The sequence below is a fragment of the Vicugna pacos genome, chromosome 5, assembly GCF_048564905.1.
Source record: "Vicugna pacos chromosome 5, VicPac4, whole genome shotgun sequence".
Lineage (NCBI taxonomy): Eukaryota > Metazoa > Chordata > Mammalia > Artiodactyla > Camelidae > Vicugna > Vicugna pacos.
The window spans coordinates 53915978-53933367 of NC_132991.1; the positions used below are offsets into that span (position 1 = coordinate 53915978).

The 17390-nt window shown below is 36.0% G+C and overlaps 1 long non-coding RNA gene across 2 annotated transcripts; it reads right to left on the reverse strand.

Annotated features, from left to right (window-relative positions):
• Positions 1 to 576: 576 nt before the first annotated feature.
• On the reverse strand, positions 577 to 16476 carry LOC140696632 (uncharacterized). 2 transcript variants are annotated; one of them, XR_012073137.1, is made up of 5 exons: positions 16423 to 16469; positions 13355 to 13451; positions 5505 to 5639; positions 2556 to 2668; positions 577 to 1154 (listed from the first exon to the last, which is right to left on the reverse strand). It is a non-coding gene; the product is annotated as an uncharacterized lncRNA (long non-coding RNA). The 2 variants fall into 2 exon arrangements; XR_012073138.1 differs by lacking the exon at positions 13355 to 13451 and having other exon boundaries at positions 16423 to 16476.
• Between the last annotated feature and the right edge of the window lie 914 nt (positions 16477 to 17390).

Consider the following 17390-nt stretch of genomic DNA (forward strand, 5'->3'; position numbering starts at 1 on the left):
TGATCGTGTGTGTGTGTGTGTGTGTGTGTTTGTGTGTGAGTGTGTGTGTTTGTGCCCTGACTGGCAACCTCGGCGCCTCTTGAATCTGTAGCATCTCTTCCAGTCAAATAGGCAGTCTTTTCCCACCATCTTACCACCACGACTGTCTGCTCGTCTTGTGTCTTAGCTCCTTGCTTTTCAAGTAGAGTGTCTGGAGAAAGTCATTTTGAAATAGTTTTTTTTCCCTAAGTAAGAGTGCTGAAGTCTGACGCTCTCTAAAGGACTCTGTATGCAATAGTTTTATGCACATATGTATTTTGAGGATATTATTCTGATTACTTACTTTAACAACACTAACCATTCCCAGTTGAGTCCATTTGCTCATTTCTCCACAGCGGGGAATGGAAATTCTGATTTCACGGCCACTGTTACCTCTTACCTACCCTTTCTCACGCTCATAGGATCCCATAGAAATAAAATAACCCCAGGACATTCACTTGTGGTTCCTCCTTTCTCCAGAGCTCTCTTCCCTGGCCGGTGGCCTCTTTTCTGGGCACCAAAGCATCTGAGTTATGCACGTGTCAGTAAATAAGCCTGTTAGTGTCAGGTTTGTTTAATACTGATGGAGCAAGAAAATACATGAATAATGGTAGGGCCCCACCTTCTCGAGCCTTTTCAGGGCAGTCAGCTTTTGCATATGCCAGCAAAGTGACCACAGCTCCATTCTTTGTGGACTAAAAAAAGTCCAGGGCTGTTCACAATATTTGTGAGGAATCCTAAAGAAATACCTTCCTTTGTTTTCAGAGGAAACATTTTATATCTTGCTCTGAATTACTGTTCCTTGCTTCGACTCATTAAGCATCACCTTCGTGTCCCTCCTCTGAAGGCGGAAATTCTCTTCTACCCGATTCCACTCCAGGGGTGGACAAAGCCTCCTTTCCCGTCCTTCCCTAATGCAGCAACAAGGTGATTCTATGTACCAGACTTGCTGTTGTTTGGGTGCAATGGAGAGTCATCACCATGCAGACCTCAGCAGTTCAACCCTGGACATCAGGCATCCCTGAAGCCATTCGTTGGCGTTCTGGAGCACCTCTGCCTTTGGCTTCTGTCTCTTTGCTTTCATCTTTCTCCTCAGACGCGAGGTCCCAATCTCTTGTTTCTCCCACGTGCCTTTCCTTGAGGAAAACAACACTTAGAAAACCGAACAAATTATCAAACTATTCACTAAAGACACCCTTTTATATTATTATTTACAGTAATTTGGCACTGTTTTACCCTTTTTTTAAAAACTGTGAGTGTATGTGTGTGGAGAGAGAGAGAGAAACTGGTATACCTATTTCTTATCTGTCTGTTACCAGATATTCTTTAACATATTTTTCTAATTAAAACAGCAATCTTCTTGCCACATCCAAACCTAAATGTGTCAAAGACTGCAGTGTTTCTGAAAAAGCAGGTTTTCCTATATGATCAGGTGTACCTAAGCCTGGTTCTGATTAGTTTTATAACCACCATGAAACTTCCGCCTGGAAATAAGAGGCATTTTAAGTGTTCAGATATAAGCTTACTTCTGTGGTTCATTCCACATTTGTAAAAATCACAGTGTATCTTTGTTAGTGGAGGCTTTTATCTTAGTGAATAATGCTACACAGTGGGGAACACTGGGAGAGTCTAAACCATCTCTGGCCTGTTAACTGCCAAACTATTTAAAAACACTCTGGTAGTTTGACAGTAAGTTTTTTTTAATCACAACTAGATTACCTCTGTGCTTTGGAGAGGGTCACGAGACATTGTGGATGTTAAATGTTTTTGTCTCTTCCCCAAATTTCTTTGAGGGACAAATGTGTCTCAAGCGTAATTGGAAAGACTGAATAATAGGAAATATAATTCTAAAAAGTCAGGTGGGGCTAAGGGTCATCTTTAGAGAAATACCATGTAATTACATTATAATAGGTCTCCAGAAAGTATAATCTATTCTAAATTTTTTTTCATACGCCTACAGATTTCTTTTCGAGTGACTACTGTCTCAAGAATTTCCTTTATGCAGGAGCAAAAAAAAAAGAATAAGCATGATACCACCACATTATTCATGTCGCTCATCACACTTACACTTGCATGAAATCATGATCTTTAAAACACTCTAACCATTATCCAGGAATATTAAATAACCCTAACTAGAGGCTAATAAATTTATTTTATGTCTCTTTATTTAATGAACATTTATTTAGTGATTTCACAAATTTTACTGTTATAGTCTAAAGATTAATTTATTATAAGAATTTGGAGTATGTTTTTCACAAGAAAACAACATAATGGAAATTTGTTCACTAAAGACATTTTAACGATAATATAGCTGATATACTCTATATTTACAATGATGAGTAGAATAATGCTGATCTGATACTAACAGTTACCAAGATAGTAAAACTGAATCCAGTACTGATATATTGATCTTGCATACTGGTGTGCCAATTCTGCTTAAAGGAAAATTGATGCAATTAGACTCTAAAGGGATTTGGGTACTTTTTAAGTGCACGAGTATCTGATTAAATAGATGACTTAGTTTCGATCAAATGTACCTTTGTCTTGGTATAGATGATTTACAAAGGACTACTCTTAGACTTCTTGGTGGTTATTTCTTTGTTTTTACGAGGTGGGTGGTGTTTCCCATGGTAAACATAGATGACTGTTCCTAAGATAGACAGGAAAGAACTGGGGTAAATAGAGAAGCAAAGGAAATACCTTAAACATAATGCATATAAATGAAAACGTTAATATATATGACTGAATTAATTGAATTTTGACAAAGGGGAGGTAAACACTGATTGTGTTGTGATTTCTTTGAGATCCCAGAGGCGATTGTGTCTGGTAGGTTCTGATTTTGATCAGTAGGTGTCCATCCAGTAAATTGATAGCTGCCTGGTGGGTAAAGGAATGAGTTTCAGGTGAGACAGAGACTTGAATTAAAAACTGCCTGGGTAACTTTGACTCGTCTATCTTCAGAGAACCCAAGCTATGGAATTTTAGTGTAGTAATTCTGCCAGCATGTTGTCACCATAGTTCTCCAATAAAAGACTATATTTTTAATCAGTCACATGAAACAATGATGGTCTGAACAATGTTTATTTGAGATGCATGTATTACTAGGAAGATTAGTCTTCTTCATATGCTTACCACAATGTCACTTAATTGGTTTCCATCTGGATGAACTCTGTATCATTGTGAGATTGGGCATTTTGACTGGGGAATAGAAATAATGAAATGTATCTTTGGGCTATTAAGTTCTCACTCAAAGATTTTGAATGACCACAGGGCAACAGAGGATGGAAGATGAGAAAGATATATAGAGATGGGAAAGGAGTTAGAAAAGGACATAGAAAGATACCAAAGAAAATGTAGCTTACAAGTTTAACTCGGAACTTACATGCTGAACTATGTGCTACTGTTAATTATCCTTCAGCTAACTTTTGCAATACTATGTACATTTTTCATAATTTCTGTGAAATACGTGTCATTAGGAGAAAGTTCATTTAGCCTAGCCCTTTTGAAAATGAATTACTCTTTTGAATCTAGGTGGAAACATTGTTCAAACTTCTAAACTCAGTGACTCATTTATTAAAAAGTATTAGAATGCATTGAATTAACGTACTGTTTCCCAATGGTAATGGGTTATTGATTTCTAAAAATATCATGTATATTTTATTGAGGATCAATATATTTCATTATCATACTGGTACATCTTCTACCGGGACTTTGAAAATGATCTTACTCTGGCACTTACAAAGCCTATTGATGGCTGTCTAATTATAGGAAAAATTTACCTGCACTTATACAATATTTTCATACTTAATTAAAGCCTTGATGATGTGGCTGACCTGTCTTCATGGACCTTTTCCCTACCCTCACAGCCCACTTTCTGTATATTGCATTATTGGGGAATAATGACTCAATTGTAGTGACCCCTGTATTCCCTAATGTAGCTCTACATGGAGTATTACCATCATGATAGGATTACTTGTTCCACCCCTTCTTTAAATAGATTCTGATTGTGTTATGATCTCTCTTTGATTTTTAGATTCCCATTATTATAATTACATTTTGACAACCTCTGTTGTATCCATTCTAAAACATTTCATTTGATTGTATAAATTTTATTTCAATTATACCTGATTGATTTCTAATCATAAGAATAATGGTTAATGTAGTAATACATTTTTTAAAACAATTATTTTGATATTGGATAATTTGAGGGAAAATTTTTCTGTTGGCAAACATTGCTTACTTAGATATGAGAAAAATAAGACAGTGAAGGGCTGATGATACTGCTCTGCATTTTCATATTACATGTAGAATATAAACCTTACAGATACATGCACATAATTCATATGAGTGGCATATATATATATTTATTCACCATCTTTTCAGATACTTTAATTTATCCTGAATTGTCCTGCCAGTAGAGTGAAAAGCCATTAAGTGAACAAAAAAATTTCCACTAGTTTTAATGGAAAAATTATGCATTCTATCCCAACCCAAGATAGCAGTAAAATTTTCTCAAACAGAAAAATATATCAACTGAAAAAGAAAAACAAGTTCAAATACGGAAATTAAGAGTCAATTTGGAAGTAAATAGTTCACTCAGAAAATGTTAATGTAATTAGAGTATATAGTATTCATTTTTCCTTTATTTTTGTAATGGTTCCTTTAGCAAATTTTCACCAGTTTTGTACCATGGTCATCTTGCACTTACATATTTAAACCTATAAAAATAGAGCATGGGGAAATACCTTCAGGGCATAATAAACAAAATAAGTACAAAACAGGAGACTGAGCTATGTGGCAATAACACAGGATACGTGCATAATACAGATGGAAAAGTGATAGATGATGACTTGGCAAACATTTACAAAGCATTTGTTTTCATCCAAACATGAGGTACAATGCAAAAATGTTCCTTTTGATATTCTCTGATCCAACACTTGTGACAGACAAATCGGTATTTGTCCTTGCTGGCAATTGTAATCTGAAATTCTACTACTTAGAGTGTATGTACTTAGTGTGTTTTTAGTAAAAATATTATACCCCTCAAAACCCAGAGAAATTGTTGTGGAAAAAGCCTTTAAACATATAAAATTCCATTGTTTTATACTCCAGTATGAAAACTTAACTATTTAAACACCTTTCATACATTTAAAAGTAATGCTATTTATGGGTTTGAAAGAACTTAGATATGTGCATAGAGTAATTTGTGTATAAGCTGATGTGAATAAAAGTCATACAGTCTTAACAATGTCAGCAGGATGAAACAACTTCGTTCTCCGTGTTGAAGGATGGCCTTGAACTTAGTGGGATCTTCCCTAGTTTATGATAATTGCTCTCATAAATAGTTAGGAGTGAATTTCAATCTGTAATATCTTAGCACTGTTCAGTGTCCATTCAACACTCATTCAAGGGAATAAACCAGTAAAGAGGAATTTATTCACCACAGTTTCAGTTCCAAGAAATCAAAACAATATAACAGTCTTTACCTATTATATGCAATTTTTATCCAGTGTTACAACTGAAAACTTCCGATCTAGCAAGTTCTCTTCTTTATTGTTGAAAGCAGCTGGCACTTTTCATACTTTCTTTTTTTCTCCATGAAGACACACTTAGGGATTTTCCTAGGGGAGATGGTAGAGTTGAAGGGCTTTCCTCAGGTTAATTTTTTGTCCTTATTTACACCAGAGGTGTTAGTTGATGTTGGTAAGCATGGAAGTGCCCTGGCTATTCCACCTGTGGTCTGCGTACCAACAGTCTCACTGCCGCCTGAGAGCGCGTTAGAAATGTAGATGCTTCAGCTTCCCTCCAGACCTACTGAGACAGAACTGGCATTTTAGCAAGATCCTTAGGTTGAGCAACACTGTCTAGGTCACACACCAAGTTTTTTGAAACAGGAAGTACATGTTTAGATTGAGTCAATTAGGGTAGCTAGGACACTGGAAGTGTGAGGAATGTAAGGGAATGTTAGTGTGGCCAAGCTGATGCCAAATTGCTGTTCAGTGTGGTGAAAAGCTATGCAATATAAAAGGAATAAAAACTGTTTTTTTAAAACAGATAGCACACATTCCTCTGTGCCCTACCATAGCCCAATCAGTAGTATGAACTGAGAGAGAAAAGGAGGCAAGAAGAAATACTGAAGAAATAAAGTGTTTTTTTAAATGTACATTGGAAGGAATAAATTGGGAGCTCGAGATTTGCAAGTACTAACTACTATATATAAAATTAAAAAAACCCAAATTTGTTCTGTATAGCACAAGGAACTGTATTCAGTATCTTGTAGTAACCTAGAATGAAAAAAAACTGTCAAAAATGTATATTGGCCAAAATGAGATGCTGGTCTTGTGTACTCCTGTGGCATTTATTTTAGTGATCTATGCAAAGAGCATAACACATGAATCAACTCCAGTGAACTTATAATGTATTACTGAGTAAGTAAAATAGGATGTCCCTTCTCGACATCGTTTATCTTCAAACCACTTTTCATTCTTTTCATCATATCAAGAACAAGGTTTTAAGTACCAATGAGTAAATAAATACCTGATTTTTATAGATTACTGCATCTGATAATGTCCAAACCAGGAAGGCGTGTTAACACTTATGTAACCAGGAAGCTATGCCCTAGCTCAGGGTTGGCCTGGAGGAGGAGGGAGGATCAAGACACCATTCTTAATGGGTTAGCAGACAAACAACCAATATTCAAAACATAATTCAGAATTCAGAACCTGCATTTTGAAGATCTTTCTCTACGTTGATACATGTTTAATCCATGTGCTTTATTTTTGCTTTTAGAAGTTTCAGATAAGAATGTAGCTCCAGCAGGTGGCCTGATGTCCTGCATGGTTATCATTGCACAATGATATGCTTGTAAACTTTTATTGTACTAGTGATTTTATATTCAGTTACAGTTATAACATAGGATTTATCTTAGTGATAACCCAATTTTACAATTGAATTAGTTGCAATTGATTTTGATTACATTGAGAATCAATTTTAAAGCCAGGAATTTGATGTTTTGCCAATATTAAAAAAGTCAAATTTGACTTTTTTAATATTGGCAAAACATCAATTTGACTTTTTCATATATTTGCTTTGGAAGATTTATTGTGGTTTTTTTCCCCTTTCTTAACAAAACTCAAAGTTTGCTACTGTTCCACTCATTTAAAGTCTGTGAGTCTGTATTAAAATCTGTAAGTCTATTATTAAGGAGAAAGAAGCTCTTATTCCTGATTTACTGCTGTGTCTCTATTCCAGCTGTTCAGATCAGTACAGTGAATACAGAAGAAAAGGCATACAAAAGTGAATTTAATATTTATTTGCGAAGATAGGGACAAGGTGTAACGAATTTTTTTTTTGCTTAAGGAGACCTCCTTTATTTTATTTATTTTTTATATAAAGTATAATTGATTTACAATATTATGTTATTTTTATTTTTTAATTTTTTTTATTATTTTTCTTCTTTTTTTAACATTTTTTATTGATTTATAATCATTTTACAATGTTGTATCAAATTCCAGTGTTCAGCACAATTTTTCAGTCATTCATGGACATATACACACTCATTGTCACATTTTTTTCTCTGTGATTTATCATAACATTTTGTGTATATTTCCCTGTGCTATACAGTGTAATCTTGTTTATCTATTCTACAATTTTCAAATCCCAGTGTATCCCTTCCCACCCTCTACCCCCCTGGTAACCACAAGTCTGTATTCTCTGTCCATGAGTCTATTTCTGTCCTGTATTTATGCTTTGTTTTTGTTTGTTTGTTTTTGTTTTTGTTTTTTAGATTCCACATATGAGCGATCTCATATGGTATTTTTCTTTCTCTTTCTGGCTTACTTCACTTAGAATGACATTCTCTAGGAGCATCCATGTTGCTGCAAATGGCATTATGTTGTCGGTTTTTATGGCTGAGTAGTATTCCATTGTATAAATATACCACATCTTCTTTATCCAGTCACCTGCTGATGGACATTTAGGCTGTTTCCATGTTTTGGCTATTGTAAATGGTGCTGCTATGAACATTGGGGTGCAGGTGTCATCCTGAAGTAGATTTCCTTCTGGATACAAGCCCAGGAGTGGGATTCCTGGGTCATATGGTAAGTCTATTCCTAGTCTTTTGAGGAATCTCCACACTGTTTTCCATAGTGGCTGCAAGGTTTAACATATTTGATCTGATTATTTGATCTGAATTTTGTTCAGCTATCCACACACCTAAAACAAAAATCTGTGGAATGGCACCACTAGTTAAAATTAAATACAAGTTTTATAGTTACCTTATTTCAGTGTAGTGGAGCTGAGGGACCAATGAGGAAATGTCAGAGTGAGTTATTCACTGTGGCAAGATCTACTAGTTAAACCCCAGATCCTATGTACTGTCTTGCTGGTGTGGTCCTATGACTATATTCTCATCTATGGCATGGAGTGGATGTATCCAACTCTGGTTCAGCTAATGAAGATGCCTACTCTGGACTTGCTCTCCCTTTCCCATCTTGATGATTGAAAATGGAAATAACTGGAAAAGTCTTGGTAGTGGCATGTTAGGAATGAAAGAACTGTCCTGCTAGCCTGGGTCCTGAGATGACTTTGCTGAACTGGACCCATCTATCTTCCCTGGACTGTTATGTGAGGAAGGAAAACACATTTCTGTGTTCTTGCACAAGCATATTTTTCAGTCTCTTGGTAGCTTAGCCTTCGGTCTAACTGATGCAGCTCTGCAGTTTTTCTGCTAGGGTAGCTTGGATGCCTGTGTAATTGTCCAAACTAGACACTTCTCAGTGTAGGAGAACAGGTATAAATAGGGAATATTAGAATGAGGGGGAAGATGCATTAGTCCAGAGCAGCTCTTTTCTTTCCCTGTAATGGCAGTCTTATCATGTGACTCATCCAAGCAGACTCCCTTACAGACTATGACCTATCTTCATCTGGTTTATGATAGGTACTATTTTAGAAGCTCAGCATTTCAAATAAGGGACACATTTTCCTCCCTAAAATATTTAGAGAGTAAAATAAGTGGCTAGGAAAAATTGTCACCCCAGGATCTTTCCTTTACGGAAGACCTATGTTCCATTGATCCTGTTCCCAGTGGCCATGGGGTCTCCATATGGTGTCAGCACAGATTTATTCTAGGTTTCTGTTCCCAGGGGTCTTGCCTTCTCTAATTAACCTCTCTGAGTTTGGAATCTTCGTTTATAAAACGAGACTAAGTCTATTTAATATCCATGGTGATTGTGAAGATCAAAAGGAATAAAGCACACACAGTATTTATGATAATGCCTGATGAATGAAAACCAGTCAATGGGCAGTAGCAATAAATAAAACTTAATTCTAAGGTACCTTAAACTACACATATCCCGAGCAAATTCATCACCATTTTAAAACCCGTACGTCTTTCTGTGGTATCTTTTGGAGCTAATAATGTCGCTGGGCATTCTGATGCCCACACTTGAGGACCTCCAGCTTCTCTTCTAGCCCTCAGTTCCAGCTGGTCCCAGATCCTGTGATTTCTCTCTTGAATCCTGTTCTCCTCTCCCTTTCTGCAGCTCCAGGTCCTCTCAGGAGTGAATAATTGTGACAGTCTGGTTTTTTTAAACCATCCCTTTATCTCATATCTTTTGTTTTGCAGTTAGCCCCTGCTTAGCTACAAGAATTTTTCAAAGAAAATAACACTTACTGCTTTTTTGATTAAAAAATCTGCATGTAAGGTAGAAAATTTGTGGGGACAAATAATACATAGAATAAATTAAAATGTCCTGTTATAACATTATCTAGAGATCATATTTTCTTTTATACATACATGTGGTCATATATGAACTTTTTTGGTAAATGGCATCATATTTTAATACTGTCAAACTTAGATAGGTTCAAGTCCTGAATAAAAAGGATTACAGTTCTCATAAATTGCTAAAATTTCTAATACTTTTTTATTGAGGTATAGTCAGTTTACAATATTGTGTCAGTTTCTGGTGTATAGCACAAGGCTTCAGTCATACATGAATGTACATATATTCATTTTCATACTCTTTTTCACCATAAGCTATTACAAAATATTGAATATAGTTCCCTGTGCTATACAGTATAAACATTTATCTATTTTCTACATATTAATCAGTATCTACAAATCTCGAACTCCCAGTTTATCCCTTCCTACCTCCTTCCCTTCTGGTAACCACAAGTTTGCTTTCTATGTCTGTGAGTCTGTTTTGTAAATAAGTTCGTTTGTCTTTTTGTTAGATTCCACATATAAGTGATATCATACGGTATTTGTCTTTCGCTTTCTCACTTATTTCTCTTAGAAGGACAATCTCCAGGTCCGTCCATGTTGCTGCAAAGGGCATTATTTTATTATTTTTTATGGCTGAGTAGTTCCATTGTATAAATATACCACAAATTCTTTATCTAGTCATCTGTCGATGGACATTTAGATTGTTTCCATGTCTTGACTATTGTATATAGTGATGCTAGGAACAATGGGGTGCTGGTGTCTTACTGAATTAAGGTTCCCTCTGGATATATGCCCAGAAGTGGGATTGTTAGATCATATGGTGAGTCTATTTTTAGTCTTTTAAAGAATTTCTATACTGTTTTCCACAATGGCTGCACCAAACTGAATTCCCACCAGCTGTGTAGGTGGGTTCCCTTTTCTACACACCCTCTCCAGCATTTATCATAAAATTTCTAATTTCATTTCTGATATGTTTGATAAAATGAACTCGATCTTATGCCTCTTAAAACAGAGATCAATTTTTGTATTATATCTGTCAAAATACAAAATACTTTGGACCCAAAATGGCTAAATCAGTCTTGAGGGATCAAAGCTTGAGGCATCATGCTACCTAATTTCAGACTATCTTACAAAGCTATAGTAATCAAAACAGTATGGTATTGGGGAGAAAAAGTCACACAGATCAATGGAGCAGAATTGAGAGTCCAGAAATAAACCTATGTGGCTAACTAATATTTGACAAAGGAGTAAAAATATTCGAGGAAAGGATAGTCTCCTCAATAAATGGTGTTGGGGATACTGGATATCCACATGCAAAAGATGAAATTGGATCCCTACCTTACACCATTAACAAAAATTAACTAGTAATGGATTTAATGATATAAATGTAAGACCTGAAATTTTAAAACTCCTAGAAGAAACAGGGAAAAAGCTCCTTGACACTGGTCTTGGCGATAATTTTCGGATTTATCACCCAAAGCACGAGCAGCAAAAGCAAAAATAAACAAGTGGGACTGCATCAAACCAAAGAATTTCTACACAACAAAAGAAACCTTCAACAAAATAGAAAAGTACCCTGAAGAATGGGAGAAAATATTTGCAAACCATAACTGATAAGGGTCTAAAAATAAGGAAGTCACTAAAATTAATAGCAAAAAATATGATTAAAAACTGACTAGAGGACTTGAATAGACATTTTTCCAAAGAAGACAGACAGATGGCCAACAGACATGTGCAAAGGTGCTTAACGTCACTAATCATCAGGGAAACTTCAAATCAAAACCACAATGAGATAATTATCTCAAACCTGTCAGAATGGCTATTATCAAAAAGGCAAGAGATAACAAATGCTAGTGAGAATGTGGAGAAGAGAGAACTTTGGTGTACTGTTGGTGAAAATGTAAATTGGTACAACCACTATGGAAAATAGTATGGAGGTTTGTCAAAAAATTAACAACAGAACTGTTGTTAATTAGACTGTTGTTAATGAGAACCATATGATCAAGCAATACCACTTCTGGATATATACCCAAAGGAGATGAAATCACTATGTGAGAGAGATATCTTCATTTCCATGTTCATTTCAGCATTATTCGCAGTCACCAAGACATGGAAACCACCTAAGTGTCCACTGATTGATGAATAAAGAAAATGTGATTATATATGTATATATAATATAATTCAGCCATAAAAAAGAGAAATCTTGTTTTTTGCAACAACATGGATGGACCTTGAGGGCATTATGCTAAGTGAAACAAGTCAAAAAAGGACAGACACTGTTGGGTCTCACTTTTATGTAGAACCTAGAACCATCGAAGTCTTGGAAGCAGTGGAAAGGTGGTTGCTAGGGGCCGAGGCCTGGAGGAAATGGGGAAATGTTGATCAAATGGTACAAACGTTGCTGTAAGATGACTAAGTTGTAGGGATCTAATGTAGGGTTTTGTAACTAAAGTTAACAATACTTTATTGTATAGTTGAAAGTCTCTGTGAGAGTAGAGCTTTAATGCTCTCACCATAACAAGACCAACAAAGTGGTAATTGTGTTAGGTGAAGGATGTGTCAGCTAACTTCATGGTGATCAGCATTTCACAATATATATTTGAACCAAATTATCACATTATACACCATAAACTTGCACAATATTATGTATCAATTATATCTCAAATTTGAAGAAAAAACTTAAGAGCTCTTTCCTTTTTCCTTCCCTTTAGCCTGTCATTTCTAGGGGTGCAGAACTATACACAGGGATCCATGATTTCTTGGATTCCTTATTTTAACCTAAATATGACCGCTAGCCAATACTGATATCCTTGGTGTTTACCCTAGGGATTCACTGTACAGCAGAGTGCATTTTGAAACATCAAAAGACCCTTACGGAAGTTTTGCTCCCCACCTGGCTTACCATCATAGCTTTATGCTTTTGATGCTTTTGATATTTCTTTATCTGATATCAGAGATGGGGAAAGTTTCAGGTCTATCAGTATATGAATCCTCTGATTCTCTTAGTTAGAAAACATATACAATTGCCCTTGGCACATTCTGTCCTTTAGGCTTTACCAGAAAATGTTTCATGTAGAATTTAAAACACTCAGCACTCCTGTTTTTTTTTTTTTTCTCTCTGCACTGTTTGCTTTTCACAAAACAGCTCAAAGTATAAACATATAGTCTTTGATTATCAGTGATCAGTTTATGTTTACATATAAGGTATTCCATGATTTCAAAGAATGTTTAAAAAAAAACAAAGTAGTGTAGAGTATTAATTGAGAAGGAAGCATTTATGTCGATAATCTTTTCACATGATAAAGTGAGTTTCATTGTGGCCCCCTAAAAAGATATGTGCACGTGCTGTTTTTTGCAACCTGTGAATGTTACCTTATTTGGGGAAAGGGCCATTGCAGACGTAATTAAGTAAAGGATTTTTGAGATGATGAGATATTCCTGGGTTATCCGGGTGGGTCCTAAACCCTGTGACAAGCATCCTTATGAAAAAGACAAAGGAGAATTGAAACAGAAAAGAAGACACAGACATAGTAGAGAAAATGATGTGAAAATGGAGGCAGCTTGGAGTTCTGTGGCCACAAGCCAAGAAAGCCAGAGAGTGCTGGTACCCACCAGGCGTTCGAAGAGGCGAGAAAGAATTCTCCTCTAGAATTTCCACAGGGACTGCTGCCCTGCTGACACTTTGATTTCAGATGTCTAGCATCTAGAACTGTAAGAGAATAATTTTTTTTGTTTTAAGCTACCCAGTTTGTGCTAATTTGTAACAGCAGTTACAGGAAGCAATATACGTGGCCTACTATTAATAGCTGTTTTCCCCAGCTCATGTTACATAAAGAGCCTTTTTTATGTCAAAAATATTCTTATAGACATTTGCAGTAAGATGTGCAAGATGAGATTTTTTTAATGAGTGGAATTTACTTTTTTTCACTCAAAGTCACCTTTATTTTATTTTTTTTGAAGTATAGTCAGTTTACAATGTGTCAATTTCTGGTGTACAGCATAATGCTTCAGTCATACATGGATATACATATGTTCATTTTCATACTCTTTTTCACCATAAGCTACTACAAGGTACTGAATATATTTCTCTGGGCTGTACAATATAAACTTGTTTATCTATTTTATATATACCAGTCAGTATCTACAAATCTTGAACTCCCAGTTTACCCCTTCCCACCCCCCTCCCCCTGACAACCACAAGTCTGTGTTCTATGTCTGTGAGTCTGTTTCTGTCTTATATATAGGAATTTACTTTTGATAAAGATGGAATTACAGAAATAGGACTTAATTTTGTTTTAGTTTTGTGTAACTGCATGAACACTACCATAAAGTTAGTTGCTTAGAACAGCACAAATACATCATCCCACAGTTATGTAAGTCAGAAGTCTGGGAACAGCCTGGCTGGGTTCTCTAACTTAGTGTCTTATCTTAGTAAGCTGAAATCAAAGTGTTGGCTGCAGCTGCCATTCTCATGGGGTTGGAATAGTGGGGTTCAGGACCCTCTTACAAGTTCATCTGTTGTTGGCATAGTTAATTTCCTTGTTACTATAGGCAGAGGTACCTGTTTTCTTGTTAGCTGTGGGTTGGAAACAGCTCTCACCTCCTACAGGCCACTCACATTCATTACCATGTCTTTAAAGTCAGCAGTGGCATGAGTCCTTCCCAGGCTTTGAATGTCAGAGTTTCTCTTCTTCTGGAGAAAAAGCTTTGCTTTTAAAAGATTTATGGGATTATCAGGTTCACCCAGACAGTCTCCCTATTTTAGCCTCAACTGATTTGGGACTGTAATTACATCTGCCAAGTCCCTTCACAGCAATACTTAGATTACTGTTTGATTGCATAACTGGAAGAATTCAAGTGTTATGTCAGGGCCTGAGAATCTTATAAAGGCTGTCTTAGAATTCTGCTTGCCATGTTTCTGCTTTAAACAGCTAGAAAACTAGATAAATTACATGAAATAAGTTTCCACATTATTGGGCATCAGGTGATGTTGGACAATGGCTGCTAAGAGATGGGGATAAAATGTATAATCCCATAATTGTGTACTTCACAAGGAGGGTTTCCAGGTTGCAGCATGAGGAGAAGAAACCCAGTAAAAGTCCAGCAGTTTCTCTAAGGAGACAGAGCTGAGAGTCTGTGAGGCCAGGTGCAATGTTCTGGAGAAAAGAAAGTAATCTAGAAATCTCAGAGGGTTCCCTTCATGTCTTCAACTGAGCACTGATCAGCATATACAAGTATGGAACTTAGCTATGGCCAGAGAGAACCACTAACAAGGACTGAAAGGATGGAAGGAATAATCCCCAGGGTTTACACAGACTGGAAATAGTTCCTCTTTCTGCTAAACATAGTGGGAAGTGTCATAATTCATGGGCTGTTGGGTAGAGTCCTCTAAAGTGTGTTGCCTCAGTAATGAGTTAATATTGGCCTTAGACTAAATACTGTTCTAATCCCTATGTAATAAAGCTTAAAAGCATGAAAGGCTCAAACTGTTCCAAGCAAGTTAACTGCAGCCAGGAAGAAACCCAGGAGTGTTTGAGTATAAAAATATCCAGCACTCAGCAAGGTAAAATTCATCATATCTGGTATCTAATAAAATTTTTAGGCATGGAAGGAATCAGGAAAATATGACCCATAATGAAGACAATCAATAAAAACATGACCTAGAAATGGCATAGATGACAGAATTAATAGGTGAGGACTTGAAAACAATTATTGTAGCTATAGTCCATATGTTCAAGAACATAGAGAAAAAGGTTGTGGAGAGACATAAAAAAAAAAAGACCAAAATTGAATTTCCAGAGACAAAAACGGCAGTGTTTAACATGGAGAATACACTGAATGGGATTAAAAATAAATTATACTACAGAAGAAAAGACTAGTGACTTGTAAACATAGCAATAGAAACTATCCAAAAATGAAAAACAGATAAAGACTAAAAAAAAGTACATTAATGAGCATAGGACAACATTTCATTTCTATGTGTTAACTATGAACAAGCAGGAATTGAAATTTTAAAACTGCCATTTTACAATGGCATAAGAAACCGAAATGCTTAGGGATATATATATCTCAAAATATATGTAAACCTGTGCATTAAAAGGTTCAAAACATTGCTGAGAGAAATTAAACAAATCTAGCAGAAAAAGACCTGAATTTAAGCACCCAATGTAGTTAAGATGTCAGTTCTCCCTATATTCTCCCCCTAAATTGGTGGGTATATATTTGACATCATCCTAATGAAAATCCTATCAAAATTTTTCAAAATAGAAATGTACAAGCTGTTTCTAAAGTTCATATGGAAACCCAAATTTTCTAGGATATCCAAACTTTGACACAGGAAAAAATTTGAAGGGTTCATACTACCACATTTTAAGAGTTGTTTAAAGATGCAGTAACCAAGACTGTGGTATTTGTCTAAGGACAGACAAATAGATCAGTTGTACAGAATGGAGAGCACAGAACTAGATCCATACATTTAACTTTGACAAAGCAGCAAGACAGTTTAGTGGATAAAGGATAGTCCTTTCAACAACTGGTGTCAAAAAATTGGATATCTATGTGCAAAAACATGGATTTCAGTCTCTGTCTCTTACCGTGTACAAAAGCTAACTCAAATGATTTATGGAACTAAATGTAAATCCTAAAACTACAGATCTTTTAGAAGAAAATCCAAGAGATACCTTTATAGTCTTGAGTTAGGCAGATATTTCCAAAGGGCCCAAGGAGCTGTGGTGTTATGCGTATGGTTGTGGGCTTGATTGTGATGCTTCCATGATGTATGCATGTTTCAGTCCTTAGTCATATACTTGCATTTGTGCAGTTTGTTACATGTTGATTTTTTTTTTGTAATTAGACTTTATTTATTTTAACAGAAGTACTGGGGATTGAACCATGGACCTTGTGCAGCTAAGCACGTACTCTATCACTGAGCTATGCCCTCCCCACTAAATTTTTTTTCTAATGGAGAATTTCCCATTACTTTTATGTTAGTTGAGGCTCTGAGGATTAAAAACAAAGTCAACTTACTTCACTTTTCAAAGAGAAGTATTTATACTGAGCCACTTTAGCAGTGACCCAAGCCTGACTGGCCACATCCCATTGGCCACTTTGATAGTATACAAGGCCAGGTTTGAAGATTAACTGGGAGAAGTTGATGAGTGAAGGATTTCTTTAGAGCAAGAGCTGTTAGAGACCTCTGCTACCATTTCTGCCCTGTGCTATATGTTAGGAGAATATTTCAAAGTCACCTTAAACCAGTGAGCAAGTAAGAGACCCTTAGAAGAAAGCTCCGTGAATACCTGGGCTGTGAGTTCTACAAGCTGGGTGGACAGAGACCAGCACCTGACTCTTATATTAACATAGGCTGCCAGCAGAGCAGGTGGAGAAGGCCATAGTGTGTGAGCCACATTCCAGAAATGCCAGGAAGTGTGCCTGGTTTTTGGGTTTTTAAAAAAAATTTTTAATTGACATATAGTCAGTTTATAAAGTGTCAATTTCTGGTGTATAGCATAATATTTTAGTCATACGTATACATATATATTCCTTTTCATATTTTTTTCATTACAAGTCACTACAAGATACTGAGTGTAGTTCCCTGTGCTAGACAGAAGAAACTTGTTGTTTATCTATTTTCTATGTAATAGTTAAT